The following is a 13,935-nucleotide window of genomic DNA, read 5'->3' as shown; positions in this document are numbered from 1 at the left end:
AACAATCAATCAATGGAACCTGTTGAAACTGAGAAGCTTTTGTAGATCAAAGGACATGGTCAACAAGACAAAGCGACAGCCTGCAGAATGGGAAAAGATCTTCATCAACCCCACATCTGACAGAGGGCTGATATCCAGAATTTATAAAGAACTCAAGAAATTAGACATCAAAATGCCCAACAGTCCAATTAAGAAATGGGCTATAGAACTAAACAGACACTCATGTCTTAATAGACTTTAGAAATTCATGGTGCAGTGGGGCTGAATCTCCATTTAAATATGAGAGGGATGTAGTTACTGAAAATTTAGATTGAAGTCACGTTTTAAAATCTATAGCATGCTGCATTGGTATGATCATTAAATATATGAAATAAAGTTTTGACAAAAAAGATTATTTGTTGATAATATTGTTTGATTGATTGGTTGATTGACTGCAATATGATCCTCAGAGAAAAACTTCATGTGTATGAGAATAATCAGCCTGCAACACACAGCCAAAATACCTGCAAGAACATATGCCAGTATGTTAATGATTTTACCTAGGAGGGGTAGTATCAATGAGTATATTTCTTTTCCTTTTGTGAAACATGCTTTTGCAGGAAACACATGATAAGATTAATGGCAAGTAGATGATACATTGAATTTCATGTTGTAATTTCTATATGTTTGCTCCTTTCTGACCATCAGTTTCTTCCTTGTTGTTTTCTTTTTATTATTACTATTTTTATGTTTGTGATTCTGTGTCTGTGAGTGGATGTCATGTGTGTGGGTGTCCACAGAAGACAGAGTGGGGCACTGGATCCCCTGCAGCTAGAGTAACAAGCAGTTGTGAGCTGCCTATAGACATGGGTGCTGGGAACTGAATTCCTATCCTTGGAAGAACTGCTGGCATTCTTAACCAGCAGTGAGCACTCTTAGCCACTGAGCATCTCTTCGCCTCCCTTTCTTTTGTTTTGTTCTCTGGAAGATGTGGAAGGTCTTGTTCCTTTCTCTCTAAATCTTTGCCCCCCCTCTCTCTTTACCTCTCTTCTCCCACACTTACTCCTACAACTCAGTGTTTCATCTGAATTGAAAGTCTTTTAAGGGTGGCCAACTCATTTGCTCTTGGAAATACAGAATGAACACTATTAAGTAAACTTCTATCTGTCATGTATATTCTTAATTCTTTGGAGAATGGCAAATGGACTGAATTTACACTCTAATGCCTTGACTTCAAGCATTTTCAACCATCAGAAAAAGAAAATCATTTTTAGTTAGGACTGACAAGAAACAGACTCAGTTGTCTTTAAAATATATGCATTAAGAATATTCTCCCAAGTACTTTGTATAAAGGCAAAAGATAATAAACTTAAAATGTGTATACCAGTCAAGGAAGGTTTTATGCATATAACAGTGTGATCCAGTTTTTAGAATTAAATGCCTTGTACTAAATAGAAAATGAATGCCAAATAAATATTATTTTTTGAATGATGAAGCTCAATTCTGTCTTGAATGAAAGGAAAGTCAGCTATCTGGCATTACAAGGAACAAAACTTGTAACTTTGTAAATTTCTCTGATTTTTCTGGTTTATGGCAATAATGGCAAACGTGTCTCCATGCTTTTTACATACCCTATAATATACTGGCCAATCTGGTATTTATTATGCCAATCAATTATGTACACTCTGAGATTTTTGAAAACTGGAAAATTTTCAAGAACCAGGCAAAAAATGAACTAGTACCAAAAGGAAAGAAAGAAAGAAAGGAAGGAAAGAACGATTGGAAAAGAAAGGCTGAATGAATTATTTTGTAGTAATTAAGTTTGCTTTTGTGCATCATATTTTTCTATAACCTGTAGAGAGCCGCGTGTAGCCGCACCCTAAAGATGGCTCTGGCTTCTACCCTCTGCCTTCCCGATGGCAAACACTCTTTATGGTAAACAGCTCCTTATTTGGCTGTGGCTGGATTCGTGTGTTGCTGGCATATGCGTGAACCTGTGGACAGTGCCCACGTGGCTGCTTGGGGTTGGCAGCCCAGCCCTACTTAGGTGCTGGGAGAGGCTTGCCCCAGGGAGAGAGACACAATGCAATTAATTAAAGGTCTGAATAAACTGTGATGAGAAGGATCCTGGTGTCGCGTCTTCCTTGCTGGTCGAGGCGGGCGCGACAATAACCATGTTACTGAAACTGTTACTTGATGTCATGTTGAACAATTGTGCTATATAGAATGTGTTCCAATCAGAACCATTATTAGTCCTTGGTTCCACACTCCCATTGTAGGGTTTCAAGGGCAATTTCTCTATGCTATAGGCAGGATTTTCATTTTATGTCTTTGAGAACTATCAATTCTTCAAGTACCACACAGAACATCTGAGCAACAGAGTAGTTGAGATTAATGTGATTCAAGAGGAATAAATATAAAAATATTTTAAAATATTAATTGTGTTTATTTAATCCAAGAATGAATGAATCATGCCACATTGACCTTTCTGCTCATTTTCTAACTGTGGATACTTAGACATCTTTTGAAGTAACAAGAGCTCCAGTTAAGTAAAGCTTAATAAATCATTAAGGCTAAAAAAGTCCCACAATCAAGAGTATCTGACATTTGTCCCCATAATCATGTTACATGCCAAAATAACTCCATAGTTCGTGAATTATAATAATGTACTCATCTCTGTTTTACTAAGTGGGCATCAGGTATTCTGACATGTACATATATGTGCTTACCTCCAAACTCAGGGTGGGTTCTGTCTAACTTTGTCTCACTTCATTGAATTACCCGTCAGTTTTTCTTGAGGTGACAATAATTCAAGATGACAGGCCAACCTGTGTTGAACCTCTACACCATCATATCTTTTAACATTCCATTGCCAAAAAAGTCATAAGACAACACAGAATAGTACATAAAAGTTGTCATTCCTGATTAATGGAGCTGGAAAGCCATCTAGCTAAAGTCCTAGATACAGGATGGAGGACTAATTATTCTAATGGCAGTAGTGAAGTTCAGATATTATAACAGTGGCCTGCCTGCCTACCACTGAGGGGAGAGGAGTGATTTATTTTCTATCTTCTATTGAAGCAGGATATAAACAACCCCATCTTCAAGCAAGAAAGGGAGCCAAATATTGAACGGCAATCTACAAGTTTGGATCAAAGGGGCCTAGTCATTATGCTTCTAATTCCCTTTAGTGAGTTTGCGTGGAAAGTAAATAAGTTACATATTTAAAATGTACATTAAATTAGAAAAGATGTTTGAAAACTCGGGCCATAGAGTGGAAAAAGGGACATAACATGCCACTTTTTCTAGAAGAAATTATGAGATGTTTACACTTTAAGACACTTTACCTAGCTCTATAAAGAACCTTGAATCAGTATGCTGTTGTCATGTTCTACTATTGCATATTTACTAAAAACAAATGTATATGAACTGAACAAAATGGAGCATTCTTATTATGAATCTATACAGTTCTTTGCATGTGTATACGAAGCAGCAAGAAAAACCCATCAAAACACATGGAAATTTCCTGCCAAATTACACTTTTATTCTTGTAAGAATTCAGAGAATCTTATTGATTTCCCCTCTGTAAGAACAAAAGCTGAAATATTTTGGAATATTTGTTTAAGTCTAAAAAATGTTTTATATTTGTTTAACTTTGTAATATGTATTGTATTTGTTTATGTTGTGTCATATTTATTTAACTAAGTACAGATAGGTTTCATTTGTTTATTTTACATAGCAATTGTTTAACTATGTAAAGATGTTTTGGATTTGTTTAAATATATAAAGATGTGTTGCTGTTTTACCTTGCCTACCTAAGGTACCTGATTGGTCTAATAAACAGCTGAACAGACAATATCAAGGAAGGAGGTGTAGGCAGGAGTTTTGGACAGGGAGAATCAGAAATAGGAGGTATTTAGGAGGTATTAGGAGACACCAGAGCCAGCCCACACAGACATGAAGAAAGCAGGAAAGTGGGACATACAGAATGAAAGGAAAGTAAAAAGCCCTGAGGCAAAATGTGGATGAATAGAAACAGGTTAAATTAAGTTAAAAGAGTTTGTAGGACAAGCCTGAGCTTCCATAATTCATAATAAGTCTCCATGTCCTTATTTGGGAGCTGGTGGGAGCCTCAAAGAAAATGCCAACTATAGTAGGCACCCAATGTGTGGCCTGAATTACCACATTGAGTATAAGAAAGCTGAGAAGAAAAGAAGAGAACAAAGTAAAACAGAAACAGGACAAAAAACAGATATGGCTCCTTTAAGAGATGCTATTGGTAGCAGAGCATGTGAGCAGACAGCACACTTGGTAGAATCAACAAGGTGAGTAAAAATTCCTGCCATATTGTGGACACGATGTTTCTAGAAATGAGGCAGCTAAATGCAGCTTCCACTTAAATGAAGCTCCCAGTTAAAAACACCACTCAGCCAGGTCTATGTGCTTAAAGCTCAGCTGTATTGGACCTGAAGAAGGGGTGAAGCCAACTGCCTGAGCTACAAGGTGGTGGGCGTTGATACCACTTGGCAGTTTAATGTTTGGCTCACATGGACAGAGACACTACAGGAGCACAGTAAAATAGGTTCAGACTAGAAAAACCTTTAAACAGGTTACAGTGTGTGTAGGTGCTTAAGAAAGAAAAGAAAATGGGTATAGACAGTCATAGCAAAAAATGAATAATTTTTAAATAATAAGTAAATTCTTTCAAGAAAGAGTAAAGTAATAAAAAAAGAATAAGCCATGTAAAGTGGTGATGTGCACAGAGAGTCTGGAACCTGTATGGTGCTATATTGACTTGAAATTTTTGAATGTTGATGAGGGAACAGCAGCTACTGGGAGACATGGGACTGTAAAAGGAGTAGCCTAGATACATTAGGAATATCTTAACTTTAAAATGGAATTCAAAAAAATTATTGCATTGCAGGAGAGGTTATGCTTTTGTTTCCATGGGAAATCAAAGGCTGTGGAATCCTCCAAAATTAATAGGAGACCCCCTGAAAACATGGTCTATAGACATAAAGAAATAAACTTATAAAAACCATGAGGCAGGTGGTGTATATGCTGATCTCTTAACAAGGGAACCACTCTGAGACTGGATGAGACATGGTAAATCTTGTTGCTACTAGAGTCCTCATGACTTATTACATGTCATTCTTTCATATGGCATGGACAGAGGTTTGGTTATACCCCAATTTTGCAGAGGAACTTTGGGTGACTGCCAGGACAGCAGACTTCTTTGTCATTTCCCTAGTTTTGGAAGGTGCTTGCTTCACACGTCCTGTTTACTCAGAAAACATACGTTTTTTTCCCTTTGGTCTGTAATGGAGTTGAAGACAGGATAGTTATAACTTTCCTTGTTACCAAATTAAGAAAGGAAACTTACATATAAATATAACATTGAGAAACATAAAAGATTAAATTGTTTATCTAAGAAAATGCTTTGAGATACAAAAAGATAATTTTTGTTTGGTAATAGAAGTTAGGATACAAAGTAAGTTAGGTACACAACTTTTGACTCACTAAAATGGGATAGTGGAGTATTTTCTCTAAATTTCCCAAATACAAATGGACTGGATATTGTAAATGTAATTCTTACTTGATAATTCTTATTGTATATAGTCTTATGTTAAAACTAAAACCTTTCTTTTAATTTAGGCAAAAATCAGGAAATGCTGCAAAATATTCAAGTATGAAAAGATGGGTTACATTTGTTTAACTATATAAAGATATGTTGCATTTGTTTAATTATGTAAAGATGTGTTGCTGTTTTACCTTGCCATCTTAAGGCACCTGATTGGTCTAATAGCCTGAACAGCCAATAGTTAGTGAGGAGGTGTAGGCAGGACTTCGGACAGGGAGAATAAGTTGTAAGAGGAATTTAGGCTCCAAGGAAGAAAAAAAAGACATGCCATGGAGACACCAAGGATTAGCCAGCCAGATATGGCATGGAGAAAGCAGGAGAGTAGGATTTGTAGAATGAAAGAAATAAAAAGCCTCAAGGCAAGATATAGATTTACTATTATTATTATTATTATTATTATTATTATTATTATTATTATTATTATATTTGTGTTCTAATTTTACACATCAGCCATGGGTTCCCCTGTCCTTCCCCGCCTGCCCCCACCACCACCTTCCCCTCATCCCCTCCCCTCCATTCCCATCTCCTCCAGGGCCAAGACACCCCTGGGGATTCATTTCAACCTGGTGGATTCACTACAGGCAGGTCCTGTCCCCTCCTTCCAGGCTGAGCAAAGTGTCCCTGTGTAAGGACAAGGATCCTAACAGCCAGCTCATGCACTAAGGACAGGTCCAGGTCCCACAGGCTGTTTGCCTCCCCAGCAGTTCAAGCTATTCAATTATTTCACTTATCCAGAGGGCCTGATCCAGCTGGGGGCTCCATAGCTTTTAGTTCATAATTCATGTGCTTCCATTTGTTTGGCTATTTGTCTCTGTGCTTTTTCCAATCTTGCTCTCAACAATTCATGCTCTTACAGTCCCTCCTCTTTCTTGCCAATTGGACTCCTGGAGCTCCACCTGGGGCCTAGCCGTGGATCTCTACTTCTATCAGCCATTGGATGAGAGTTCTAGCACGACAGTTAGGGTGTTTGGCTATCCAATCATCAGAGTAGGTCAGTTCAGGTTTTTTCTTCAACATTGCCAGTAGGCTATTGTGGAGGTATCTTTGTGGATTTCTGAGGACCTCTCTAGCACTCTGCCTATTCGTGTTCTCATGGGGTCTTCATTTATCATGGTTCCTTGTTCTCCCTTTCTGTTCTTGATCCAGCTGGGATCTCCTGCTCCCCTAAGCTTTCTTTCCCTCAAATCTTGCCCTTCATTACTCCCACTGTCGTCCAGGATGTTCATGTAGATCTCATCCATTTCTCTGTCATTGGGTGATCCCTGGGTCTTTCCTAGGGTCCCATTTTCTAGGTAGCCTCCCTGGAGTTGTGTAGCAGTTTAGTCATCTTTGTTTTACATCTAGTATCCTCCTATGAGTGAGTACATACCATGTTTGTCCTTCTGAGTCTGGGTTACCTCACTCAGGATGATTTTTTCTAGATCCATCCATTTGCCTGCAAACCTCATGATGTCATCGTTTTTCTGTGCTGAGTAGTACTCCATTGTGTATATGTACCATATTTTCTTCATCCATTCCTCAGTTGAAGGGCATCTAGGTTGTTTCCAGCTTCTGGCTATTACAAACAATGCTGATATGAACATAGCTGAGCAAATGCCCTTGTGGTATGATTGAGCATTCCTTGGCTATATGCCCAAGAGTGCCACAGCTGGGTCTTGGGGGAGATGGATTCCCACTTTTCTAAGGAAGTGCCATATTGATTTCCAAAGTGGCTGTACAAGCTTGCATTCCCACCAGCAGTGGAGGAGAGTTCCCCTTGCTCCACATCCTCTCCAGCATAAGCTGTCTTCTGTGTTTTTGATCTTAGCCATTCTGATAGGTGTAAGGTGGTATCTCAGAGTTGTTTTGATTTGCATTTCCCGGATAATTAGGGATGCTGAGCAATTCCTTAAATGTCTTTCAGCCATTTGAACTTCCTCTGTGGAGAATTCTCTGTTTAGTTCTATAGCCCATTTCTTAATTGGACTGTTGGGCATTTTGGTGTCTAATTTCTTGAGTTCTTTATATATTCTGGATATCAGCCCTCTGTCAGATGTGGGGTTGGTGAAGACCTTTTCCCATTCTGTAGGCTGTTGCTTTGTCTTGTTGACTGTGTCCTTTGCTCTACAAAAGCTTCTCAGTTTCAACAGGTCCCATTGATTGATTGTTTCTCTCAGTGTCTGTGCTACTGGTGTTATATTTAGAAAGTGATCTCCGGTGCTAATGTGTTCAAGAGTACTTACTACTTTCTCTTCTATCACATTCAGAGTAACTGGATTTATGTTGAGGTCTTTGATCCACTTGGACGTAAGTTTTGTGCATGGTGACAGATATGGATCTATTTGCAGCCTTCTACATGTTGACATCCAGTTATGCCATCACCATTTGTTGAAGATGCTTTCTTTTTTCCATTGTACATTTTTGGCTTCTTTGTCAAAAATTATATGTTCATAGGTATGCGGGTCAATGTCAGGGTCTTCAATTCGATTCCATTGGTCCACATGTCGGTTTTTATGCCAGTACCAAGCTGTTTTTATTACTGTAGCTCTATAGTAGAGCTTGAGGTCGTGGATGGTGATGCCTCCAGAGGTGTTTTATTGTGCAGGATTCTTTTGGCTATCCTGGGTTTTTTGTTTTTTGATATGAAGTTGAGTATTATTCTTTCCAGATCTGTGAAGACTTGTGTTGGTAATTTGATGGGGATTGCTTTGAATCTGTAGATTGCTTTTGGTAAGATTGCCATTTTTACTATGTTAATTCTGCCTATCCATGAGCATGGGAGGTCTTTCCATTTTATGACATCTTCAATTTCTTTTTTCAGGGACTTAAAGTTCTTGTCATATAGGTCCTTGACATGCTTAGTTAGAGTAACCCCAAGGTATTTTATATCATTTGTGGCTATTGTAAAGGGTGATGTATCTCTGATTTCCTTCTCAGCCTGTTTATCTATTGTATATAGGAGGGCTACTGATTTTTTTGAGTTGATCTTGTATCCTGCTATGTTGCTAAAGGTTTTTATTAGCTGTATCATTTCCTTGGTTGAATTTTTGGGGTCACTCAATATATACTATCATGTCATCTGCAAATAGGGAAACTTGACTTCTTCCTTTCCAATTTGTATCCACCTTAATCCCCTTATGTTGTCTTATAGCTCTGGCTAGAACTTCAAGTACTATATTGAATAAGTATGGGTAGAGGGGACAGCCTTGCCCTGTTCCTGATTTTAGTGGTATTGCTTTGAGTTTCTCTCCATTTAATTTGATGTTGGCTGTTGGCTTGCTGTAGATTGCCTTTATTATGTTTAGGTATGTTCCTTCTATTCCTGATCACTCCAAGAACTTTATCATGAAGGGGTGTTGGATTTTGTCAAATGCCTTTTCTGCATCTAGTGAGATGATCATGTGGTTTTTTTTCTTTGAGTTTGTTTATATGGTGTAATACATTGATGGACTTTCATATGTTGAACCACCCATGCATCTTTGCGATGAAGCCTACTTGATCATGGTGGATAATTGTTTTGATGTGTTCTTGGAGTCTGTTTTCCAGTATTTTATTGAGTATTTTTGCATCCATGTTCATGAGGGAGATTGGTCTGTAGTTCTCTTTCTTTGTTTCATCTTTAATTGGTTTAGGAGTCAGGGTATTTGTAGCCTCATAGAAGGAGTTTGGTAATATTCCTTCTGCTTCTATTGTGTGGAACAATTTAAAGAGTATTGGTATTAAGTCTTCTTTGAAGATCTGGTAGAATTCTGCAGTGAAACCATGAGGTCCTGGGCTTTTTTTGGTTGGGCGACTTTTAATGACTAATTCTATTTCCTTAGGGATTATTGGACTGTTTAAATGGTTTATCTGGTCTTGATTTAACTTAGGTATGTGGTACCTATCCAGAAAATTATCCATTTCTTTTAGATTTTCTAGTTTTGTGGAGTAGAGGTTTTTGAAGTATGACCTGATGATTCTCTGGATTTCCTCATTGTCTGTTGTTATGTCCCCCTTTTCAGTTCTGATTTTGTTAATTTGGATGCTCTCTCTCTGTCTTTTGGTTAGTTTGGATAAGGGCTTGTCTATCTTGTTGATCTTCTCAAAGAACCAACTTTTTGTTTCATTAATCCTTTGTATTGTTCTCTTTATTTCTATTTTATTGATTTCAGGTCTCAATTTGATAATCTCCTGGCATCTGTTCCTCCTGGGAGACTTTGCTTCTTCCTGTTCAAGGGCTATCAGTTGTGCTGTGAAGTCACTAGCTTGAGATTTCTCCAGCTTCTTTATGTGGGCATTTAGTGCTATGAATTTCCCTCTTAGCACTGCTTTCATATGTCCCATAAGTTGGGGTATGTGGTGTATTGAATTTCATTGATCTCTAGGAAGTCTTTAATTTCTTTCTTTTTTTCCTTAACCCATTGGTGATTCAGTTGAGCATTATTCAGTTTCCATGAGATTGTAGGTTTTTTGTAGTTTTTTCTGTTGTTGAAATCTAACTTTAAACCATGGTGGTCTGACAGAACACAGGAGGTTATTCCAATTGTTTTGTATCTGTTGAGATTTGCTTTGTGGCCAAGTATGTGGTCGATTTTAGAGAAGGTTCCATGGGGTGCTGAGAAGAAGGTATATTCTTTTTTGTTCAGGTGGAATGTTCTGTAGATATCGATTAAGTCCATTTGAGCCATAACATCAGTTAAGTCCATTATGTCTCTGTTAAGTTTCAATTTGGCCGATCTGTCCAGAGGTGAAAGTGGGGTGTTGAAGTCTCCCACTATTAATGTGTGGGGTTTTATATGTGGTTTAAGCTTTAGTAATGTTTCTTTTACATATGTGGGTGCCCTTGTGTTTGGGGCATAAGTGTTCAGAATTGAGACTTCATCTTGGTGGATCTTTCCTGCGATGAGTATGTAATGTCCTTCATCATCTCTTTTGATTGATTTTAGTTTGAATTCTATTTTGCTGGACATTAGGATGGCTACACCAGCTTGCTTCTTAAGACCATTTGATTGGAAAGTCTTTTCCCAGCCTTTTATTCTTAGGAGGTGTCTGTCTTTGAATTTGAGGTGTGTTTCTTATATGCAGCAGAAAGATGGATCCTGTTTTCATATACATTCTGTTAGTCTGTGTCTTTTTATAGGTGAATTAAGTCCATTGATATTAAGGTATATTAATGACCAGTCATTGTTCGTTCCTGTTATTTTTATCTTTTGGTGGTAGTGTGTGTGTACTTCTCTTCTTTGGGGTTTACTGCTGTGGTGTTATCTATTGCCTGTGTTTTCATAGGTGTATCTGCCTTCCTTAGGTTGGAATTTTCCTTCTAGTGCTTTCTGTAGGGCTGGGTTTGTGGATAAGTATTGTTTAAATCTGGTTTTGTCTTGGAAGGTCTTGTTCACTCCATCTATGATGACTGAACGTTTTGCTGGGTATATTATTTCTAGGCTGGATTCATGGTCTCTTAGTGTCTGCATTACATCTGTCCAAGTCCTTCTGGCTTTCAAAGTCTCCATTGAGAAATAGGGTGTTACTCTGATGGGTTTGCCTTTATAAGTCAGTTGGCTTTTTTCCTTTGCTGCCCTTAATATTTATTCTTTCTTTATTCTGTACGTTTAGTTGTTTAATTATTATGTGGCGCGGGGACTTCTTTTGGGGGTCTAGTCTGGTGTTCTATAGGCTTCTTGTATCTTCATAGGCATTTCCTTCTTTAAGGTGGGAACGTTTTCTTCTATGATCTTGTGGAATATATTTTCAGTGCCTTTGAGTTGGTATTCTTCTCCTTCCTCTATCCCTATTATTCGTAGGTTTGGTCTTTTCATGGTGTCCCAAATTTCTTGGACATTTTGGGTCATGACTTTGTTGGTTTTAGTGTTTTCTTTGACTGGTGAATCTATTTCTTCTACAGTATCTTCAACACCAGAGTTCCTCCTTTCCATCACTTGCATTATGTTGGTTGTACTTGCATCTGAAGTTCCTGTTTGTTTACTCAGATTTTCTATTTCCAGCATTCCTTCTGCTAGTGCCTTCTTCATTTTTTCTATTTCTCTCTTAACGTCTTGGACTGTTTCCCTTGTTTTTTCCTGATTTTCTTTCAGGGACTTATTTTTTTCTTCTGCTTTAATTGTCCTTTCCTCTAGTTTTTTATAAAGTTCTTTCCATTTTTTTGTGTGTTTGTTCCTCCACTTTATTTTTGATTTCTTCTATATAAGGCTCTAGCCTCCTCATGATGTTAATTACAAGGTTGTTTTCTTCTTCTTCTTCCATTCTGTGATGTTCAGGTCTAGCTGTTGGAGAAGGGCTAGGTTGTGGTGATGCTGTATTGCTCTTTATTTTGTTGTATGTACTTCTGCCTTGGTGTCTGCCCATCTCCTTGTGGGTTCGTTCTTGGTCTTACCAGTGTACTTGGTCCAGACAGAGCTGACAGATTTAGGGAGCGTCTCTCTGGTCCCGATGGAAGCTCTGGGCTGAATGGGATCTCTGGTCCAGATGAGAGTGCTGGCTGGATAGGAGCTGGGGGGGCTGGACTCTGAGTCTTAGGAAGTCCCTGGAGTCTCCTTATCTTGTCCAGATGGGAGGTCCTCTTGTCCATATGGGACTTCCGGGACAGGATGGAAGCTCTGGTCCAGATGGGAGTTCTGGGGCGGATGGGAGCTGGGGGCTTTCTGGTCCAGATGGGAGATCCGGGACAGAATGGAATACTGGACTCTGGTCTCTAAGTCTCCAGTAGTGGCTGGGGTCTCCAGCAGATGGGTGTGTGTGCAAGGCCTTGAGGTTGTAGTGTCCACGGGATGGTCTCTCTGGTCTCTGGTTCAGATGGGAGTTCCGGGGTGGATGAAAACTGGGGCTGGTCTCTGAGTCTCAGGAAGTGGCTGGGGTCTTGGGCAAATGAGTGTGGGGGCAGGGTGTAGAGACTACAGGGTCTGCATGCAGCCTTGGGAAAAGAGGAGCCTTCCCACAGGGCCCAACGATTAGCCAGAAACTGGAGCCAAGTTGGGCAGGTCCTCTCAGGATGGTGTCCAGGGGTGGGACCCAGGGGCGGCTGCCTCTCTGACTGTAGCCCCGGCACTCAGCTCTGGTCCAGATGGGAGTTCCGGATGGATGGGAGCTGGGTCTGCTCTCTGACTCTCAGGAAGTGGCTGGGGTCTTGGGCAAATGGGTGTGTGGGCAGGGCGTGGAGACTGCAGGGTCTGCCTGCAGTCTTGGAAAAGGGGAGCCTTCCTGCAGGGCCCACCTATTGGCCAGAAATTGGGGCCAAGTTGGGCAGGTCGTCTCAGGATCCCTTTTACTATGTTTAATCTTTAAAGTATACATTAAAAAAATCCAAAAACACCTCCAGCTTCAATTTCACAGATACAACTCCAGCATTAGAGATGCTAGTCAACACTTCCTGCCTCTTCTTGCTGATGTCCCTCCTGATCTTCAGCAGGGAATGATGTGATGGGCATTCCTTTCAGGAATAAAGAGTTCAAACAAGGAATAGAGTTGGTAACTAGAGAATATTGTAAAATGACAGCTGTCAAGGTTCGCAAATGAGTGAGTGAAAACAAACAATCATTCTTGGGAGAAGAGGATAAAAGAAATATTCATAATCTAAATCTAACATTAAAACAACTCAGAAACTAAATCCAACATTAAAACAATTCATAAACTAAATCCAACACTAAAACAGTGTTGTTTGAATATTTGTTCTTGTGTGGGTTGAATTGCCGTTTCTAAGCTTGCAGTAGTTACTTCCAGCTACAAATGGCATTGGGCAGGACTCCCCAGGTCAGGACTACATTGAAGAGAGTGGGCTTCATCCATGTCAGGCAGCTCAGTATCTGTTTTAAATCTTTACAATCCATCTTGCTTGAGGTATATAGAAACATCAATGGATAGATATGGAGAGAGTGAACAACCTTGCCTTGTTCCTAATTTTAGTGGAATTGCTTTGAGTTCCCCCCATTTAAGTTAATGCTGGCTACAGAATTGATTATCATAGTGTTGCCATTATCATGTTGAGGTACGTCTCTTGTACCTCTAATCACTCCAGGACTTTAATCATGAAGAGGTGCTACAATTTGTCAAATGCCTATTCTGCATCTAATGATATGATTATCTGGTGTTTGCCTTTCAATTTGTTTATATGGTGGATAGAATTTATAAATTTACATAGGTTAAAACATCCCTGCACTCTGGGATGAACCCTACTTGTTCATGGTGGATGATCTTTTGGATTGCATTATTGGATTCAGTTTACAAGTATTTTATTCAGAGTTTTTACATTAATGTTCATGAGGTAAATTTGCCTGTGATTCTCATTCTTTGTAGAGTGTTTATGTGGTTTAGGTATCAAGATAACTGTGGCCTCTTAAAAAACT

The 13,935-nt window shown here is 39.1% G+C and overlaps 1 protein-coding gene across 3 annotated transcripts in view; it reads left to right on the top strand.

The window, feature by feature from the left end:
* Xrcc4 (X-ray repair cross complementing 4) overlaps window positions 1-13,935 on the top strand; it is a 258,828-nt gene that overhangs the window by 31,739 nt on the left and 213,154 nt on the right. The gene's annotated exons all lie outside the window — the stretch shown is intronic.

This window comes from Onychomys torridus, chromosome 15 (assembly GCF_903995425.1).
Source record: "Onychomys torridus chromosome 15, mOncTor1.1, whole genome shotgun sequence".
NCBI lineage: Eukaryota > Metazoa > Chordata > Mammalia > Rodentia > Cricetidae > Onychomys > Onychomys torridus.
The sequence above is the reverse complement of the archived record's forward strand: the minus strand, read 5'-3'. Positions and strand labels throughout refer to the sequence as shown.